The sequence below is a fragment of the Tenrec ecaudatus genome, chromosome 13 (genome assembly GCF_050624435.1).
Source record: "Tenrec ecaudatus isolate mTenEca1 chromosome 13, mTenEca1.hap1, whole genome shotgun sequence".
Classification (NCBI taxonomy): Eukaryota; Metazoa; Chordata; class Mammalia; order Afrosoricida; family Tenrecidae; genus Tenrec; species Tenrec ecaudatus.
This window is the reverse complement of record NC_134542.1, coordinates 66,429,139-66,434,884: the sequence shown is the minus strand read 5'-3', so window position 1 is coordinate 66,434,884 and position 5,746 is coordinate 66,429,139. Positions and strand designations below refer to the sequence as shown.

Below are 5,746 nucleotides of genomic sequence, written 5' to 3'. Positions count from 1 at the left end.
GATGGGTCAGGCACCCTTAAGTCACATTGTGAGTCACTGTGTTAGTACCTCGCATGTTCCTGTGCTGGGCACTGGTGCACCGACGATGTGTAAGGCATTGTCCCTGCTCGGAGTGGCTCAGTCTAGCAGGCAGACAGTCGTGTGAGCAGGTACACCACAGTTATACCGTAACACAGGGTAGGAGAGATGTGTATGTGCAGTGTTGGTGACTGAAGGCGGTCTACTTAATGGGAAGCATACTTCTCTTAACTTCTTCTTTCAATATTTGGCCCAGGTAGCTAATGACTGGAATACAGCTATAGAGACGTACAGTCAGAGAGATATTTGGAGATGGAGTTGAATGTGTGCAGATACATACAGATCTCCTTTGAATGAACTTTTGAAAAGTTTTCAGCTTTTTTTTCTTGAAATCATTTTATGGGGGCTCATACAACTCTTATCACAATCCATACATCAATTGAACCAGGCATGTTTGTACATATGTTGCCTTCATTCTTTTTTATTTTTCTCATTAAACTTTGTTTTAATGGGTCTCAAAATCCTGTGACAAATTTTTGGTCAAGTTGTTTTCCTTTTAAAAAGTACTGATTTTAAAAACTAATAACTTAAAACTGCCACACAAAAAAGAAACCAATGGTCCACAAGCATTATTTTCCTTCTGAAAGTTTTACGATGCATTGTTATCATCAACCAGTCTTTCACTATGAAACTTAAATGGCCAATTGAGACAAACAGTGCTGAGACCGTTCTTCCACCCCTGATTAAGACTGGAGTGGCAGGTGTGATGGGTAATATTCATTTAGCCTTCTGAGCCTTCTGGGCAGATTTGGTGACCTTGCCAGCTCCAGCAGCCTTTTTGTCCACTGCCTTGATGACACCCACAGCAACTGTTTGTCTCATGTCTCGGACAGCAAAACGACCCAGAGGAGGATAGTCAGAGAAGCTTTCCACACACATGGGCTTGCCAGGCACCATATCAACAATGGCAGCATCACCAGACTTCAAGAACTTGGGGCCATCTTCCAACTTCTTGCCAGAACGGCGATCAATCTTCTCTTTGAGCTCAGCAAACTTGCAAGCGATGTGTGCAGTGTGACAATCCAGCACAGGTGCGTATCCAGCACTGATCTGACCTGGATGGTTCAGGATGATCACCTGAGCAGTGAAGCCAGCTGCTTCCATTGGTGGGTCATTTTTGCTGTCACCAGCCACATTGCCACGGCGAACATCTTTGACAAAGACGTTCTTGACATTGAAGCCTACATTGTCCCCAGGCAGAGCTTCACTCAAAGCTTCATGGTGCATTTCAACAGACTTCACTTCAGTGGTAACATTGACTGGAGCAAAGGTGACCACCATTCCAGGTTTCAGAACCCCAGTTTCCACTCTGCCCACAGGGATAGTCCCAATACCACCAATCTTGTAGACGTCCTGGAGAGGCAGGCGCAGGGGCTTGTCAGTTGGGTGGGTGGGTGGCAGGATGCAATCCAGAGCTTCAAGTAGCGTGGTCCCACTGGCATTGCCATCCTTGCGGGTAACCTTCCACCCCTTGAACCAAGGCATATTAGCACTTGGTTCCAGCATGTTGTCACCATTCCAACCAGAAATTGGCACAAATGCTACTGTGTCAGGGTTATAGCCAATTTTCTTAATGTAGGTGCTGACTTCCTTAACAATTTCCTCGTATCTCTTCTGGCTGTAGGGTGGCTCAGTGGAATCCATTTTGTTAACACCAATAATTAACTGTTTCACACCCAGTGTGTAAGCCAGAAGGGCATGCTCACGGGTCTGCCCATTCTTGGAGATACCAGCTTCAAATTCACCCACACCAGCAGCAACGATGAGGACAGCACAGTCAGCCTGTGATGTTCCTGTAATCATGTTTTTAATGAAGTCTCTGTGTCCGGGGGCATCGATGATGGTCACATAGTACTTGCTGGTCTCAAATTTCCACAGGGAAATATCAATGGTGATGCCACATTCCCGTTCGGCTTTCAGCTTATCCAAGACCCAGGCATACTTGAAGGAGCCCTTCCCCATCTCAGCAGCTTCCTTCTCGAATTTTTCGATGGTTCTCTTGTCGATCCCACCACATTTGTAGATCAGGGGACCAGTTGTGGTGGACTTGCCAGAATCGACGTGTCCAATGACGACGATGTTGATATGGGTCTTTTCCTTTCCCATTTTGGCTTAGGCTTTTGCGATGGTTTTCACCGACACCTATATTCTGGCGGCAAACCCGTTGCGAAAAAGCGCCTTCATTCTTTTCTAGACATTTACTTTCTATCGAGTCCTTGGTATCGGCCCTTATTTTTCCCCCTCCTTCCCCCCCTCCGCGCCCCCCCCTGTTAGATTGTTCATTGTTATTATTTTCAACTCTCACATGGACTGCTGTCTCCCTTCCCCCATGTTTTCTGTTGTTCTTCCCCCTGTAAAGGGGTATATGGTTATATGTCAATCATTGTGATCGGATCCAAGATTTCTACTTTTAAAACTCACTGCCGGATCAACACATACGATAGCACCCTCCCAGAGGGACAAACAACCGAAAAGTAGGTGAAAGGTGACAGAGGGCGATGTAAGATATAAAAATAATAAGCTATAACTTATCAAGGGTTCATGAGGGAGGGAGGGCAGGGGATGGGCGGAGGGGTAAAATGAGGAGCTGATATCAAGGTTCAAGTAGAAAGAAAATGCTTTGAAAATGATGATGGTGGCATTTGTACAAATGTGCTTGACACACGGGATGAATGTATGGATTGTGATGAGATGTAAGAGCTCCCAATAAAAGTATTTTATAAAAATTTTTAAAAACTGACTGCCATTGAGTCACTCATAGGAACGCCATAGGGGAGGACAGACATTCTCCTGTGGGATCCCAAGGCTGTAAATCTTTACGTTTCAAAAGCCCTGTCTTTCTCCAAGGAGGACTGGTAACTTCAAGCTGTTCACCTGGCGGTTAGCAGCCCAACTAGTCACCCAGGGCCACCAGGGCTCCTTTTAGAATCTAGTGAAAATATGACATTCAACGCTCAGAATAGTTTTGCTGGGTGTGGGCTATCTAAAAACTACTGTTGGACTGGTTTACAATCTGCCCAGACACTGCTGATGGACTGTCACCCGCATACAAAGACCGTCTCAGAGAAACCTATGTATTTGGTCTATTTACAGAGTACACATTAGGAAATTCTCAAAGTCCTTTGAAATCAAAGAGCTGACTGTCTCCCGTCCTCTTTTAGCTCCTTTTCAACCCAAAGTGACATTTAGCCAACGGTCTCTGTAACCAACAGCACATTGGGACGGGTCGGTGACTTAGGGAGAGCAAACTGCATCTGGAGCAGCGAGGGCCGTGTCCTCTAGTCAGGTCGAAGGCTGAAATAATTCACTTGCTTCTCCTGGGCTAGGTAGGGACAGCACTCCCCATAGTCCTTTCTGTCCCCTGTAATAGGAAGGACAAGCAGCATGTGTTTCGGTATGAACCTGACGACACGTTGCCCGTGCTTTGTCCTGTTTGCCCTGACCGAGCCACCTCAGACACAGATCAAGCTTCGTGAGCTGCTTCAGTTCCTTGTTTGGCAGGCAGGAAATTTGGCCTCAGCGATCCATGATCCATCTATCTGCCAAGGCTGGAGGAGGGTCTGAAGGTGTGGTCTACGTGATGAAATCGGAAGTGGGGGAAACCCCGAGTCTTCATTTGGTCAGAGCCGCTGTCATTGGCTCGTAGCACAGGCCCCGTTTGGGTTAGCTCCACATAAAACGAGAACCGTGGCATCTGCTTTTGTGAACATGCACGGGGGGTTGAATTTTCCAAAGATAATTTCAAAATGAAATGTTAGATCTAAGCACCAGCAAAGCCTTCTTTCTCTTTTCTCTTTTCACCAGGGCTCTCCGAAGCACACTGTGGCATGTTGGACAGGCTGGCCCTTCACTTTGGGGCAGCGTGGCGGCTGGGACAGCAGAGCCATTGTCAGAGGGACATTCTTTTTATTTTTAGGGGGGAGTAGAAATTTCTGCATTCTTGTTCTCCCTTCTTTGTTGTTTGTTCTGTACAGGGGTATGTTCACCAGGCATTGCCTTCAAATGTCTGTTCATGTGCTAGGAGAAGCGACCTGTTAAAATGCAGTGGACACTTCCCTACTGATGTTCACATGACCTACCTGTAGATTCTCCAGTGAAAATTTGAAGGACAAGTTCTGTCTTCCCTACCAGGTAGCGGGTTCTCCCCTACCGATTTCTTTTAAGCAGGACAAACAGCTTTACTATTAATAGCAAGATGTATTTAATAATGCAAAATTTCAGGGGGAAAAGTAGGTTTTAAGTGGGCTCTAAGGTGGGGGGTAATTTAGAACCCTACCTCTCCTCCTCCCCAGGGGGAAGAGATGCTGAGGAAGTGTTTGGAAAGAGCCTTCCGCTTTCATCTTTCCCTCCAACCAGGCTCCCTTTATTGCTTTAGGAGAGGCAAACAATGAAAGTTTGGGATCCATTTTATTGCTTTCCAAACAGTGGCAAGAGATGAAAGCGTTCTATAGTCAGAAGTGAGGTATCTGCTTGCTTCTACCCAAAGTGCACACTCTGAGAAACAATCATCTTGCAGGGATTATTGATAGCCTGATTATTGATAGGTTGGGAGAATTCTTACCTGTGATAAGGGGGACCTAGGTTTGATTCCCAGCCAATGTCCCTCATTGTGCAGACACCACTCAACTGTCTGTGGAGGCTTGTGTGTGGCTAGGACACAGAATAGGTTTCAATGGAGCTTCCAGACTCAAAGGACTAAGAAGAAAGGCCTGATAATCTCCCTCTGCAAGGAGAACCTTTTGGGTTATACAGTCTAGTCTGTAGCTGGTCATAGGGAGTGAGTAGGATGTGGGAGCAGTTTGTTCTATTGTGCATGAGGTTGCTGCAGGCAGTTACTGTTAATAATAACATCATAAACTAAACCCAACCCCAAACTCACTGTCATCGAATCACATCTGACTCATGGCAACCCTACACGCCAGAGTAGACCTGCCCCTGTGGGTTTCTGAGACGGCAACTCTTTACAGGAGCAAAAAGCCTCCTCTTTCGCCTGTGGCCTGACTGGCTGTCTTGGATCCTGACCTGGCAGTTAGCGTCCCAATCCATAAGTACTATCCCACCAGGGCTCCCAACATAACTAATTCTGCCCGTCTGATGAAATGAGTGTGGGACACAGCAGTCCTGATAAGACAAACACTTCTTAACAGGCAGAATATCATTGCCTGAAGCGCTCTCGGTTTTATTTTTCTGATCAACTTTTTTCTCCCTCATTTTCATAGCTACCATTGTATGCATCATTTATTTAATGTAGTCATTGTGCTAGACACCTCACATAGATAATCTCATTTAATCTTTATAACAACCTAATGTGGTATGAAGCCCTGGTGGCATAATGTTATGTGTTGGGCTGCTACCGAAAGGTTGGGAGTTTGAAACCACCAGCTGCACTGGGGGAGAAAGATGAGGCTTTCTACACCTGTAAAGAATTCTAGTCATAGAAACTCACAGGGACAGTTCTACCCGGTCCTATAGGGTCGCTATGAATCAGAATTTGCATTTCTGAACTTTGAATGAAATATGAACTCTGTTCATTTAGAACAGCGGTTCTCAATTTGCAGATTGCAAACCCTTTGGGGGTTGAACGACCCTTTCACAGGGTTCGCCTGATTCATAACAGTAGCAAAATGAGTGATGAAGTAGCAACGAAAATAATTTTATGGTTTGGGGG

The 5,746-nt window shown here is 45.8% G+C and overlaps 1 pseudogene; it reads right to left on the bottom strand.

Annotated features, from left to right (window-relative positions):
- Window positions 1-785: 785 nt before the first annotated feature.
- On the bottom strand, window positions 786-2,252 carry LOC142424158 (elongation factor 1-alpha 1 pseudogene; annotated as a pseudogene).
- Between the last annotated feature and the right edge of the window lie 3,494 nt (window positions 2,253-5,746).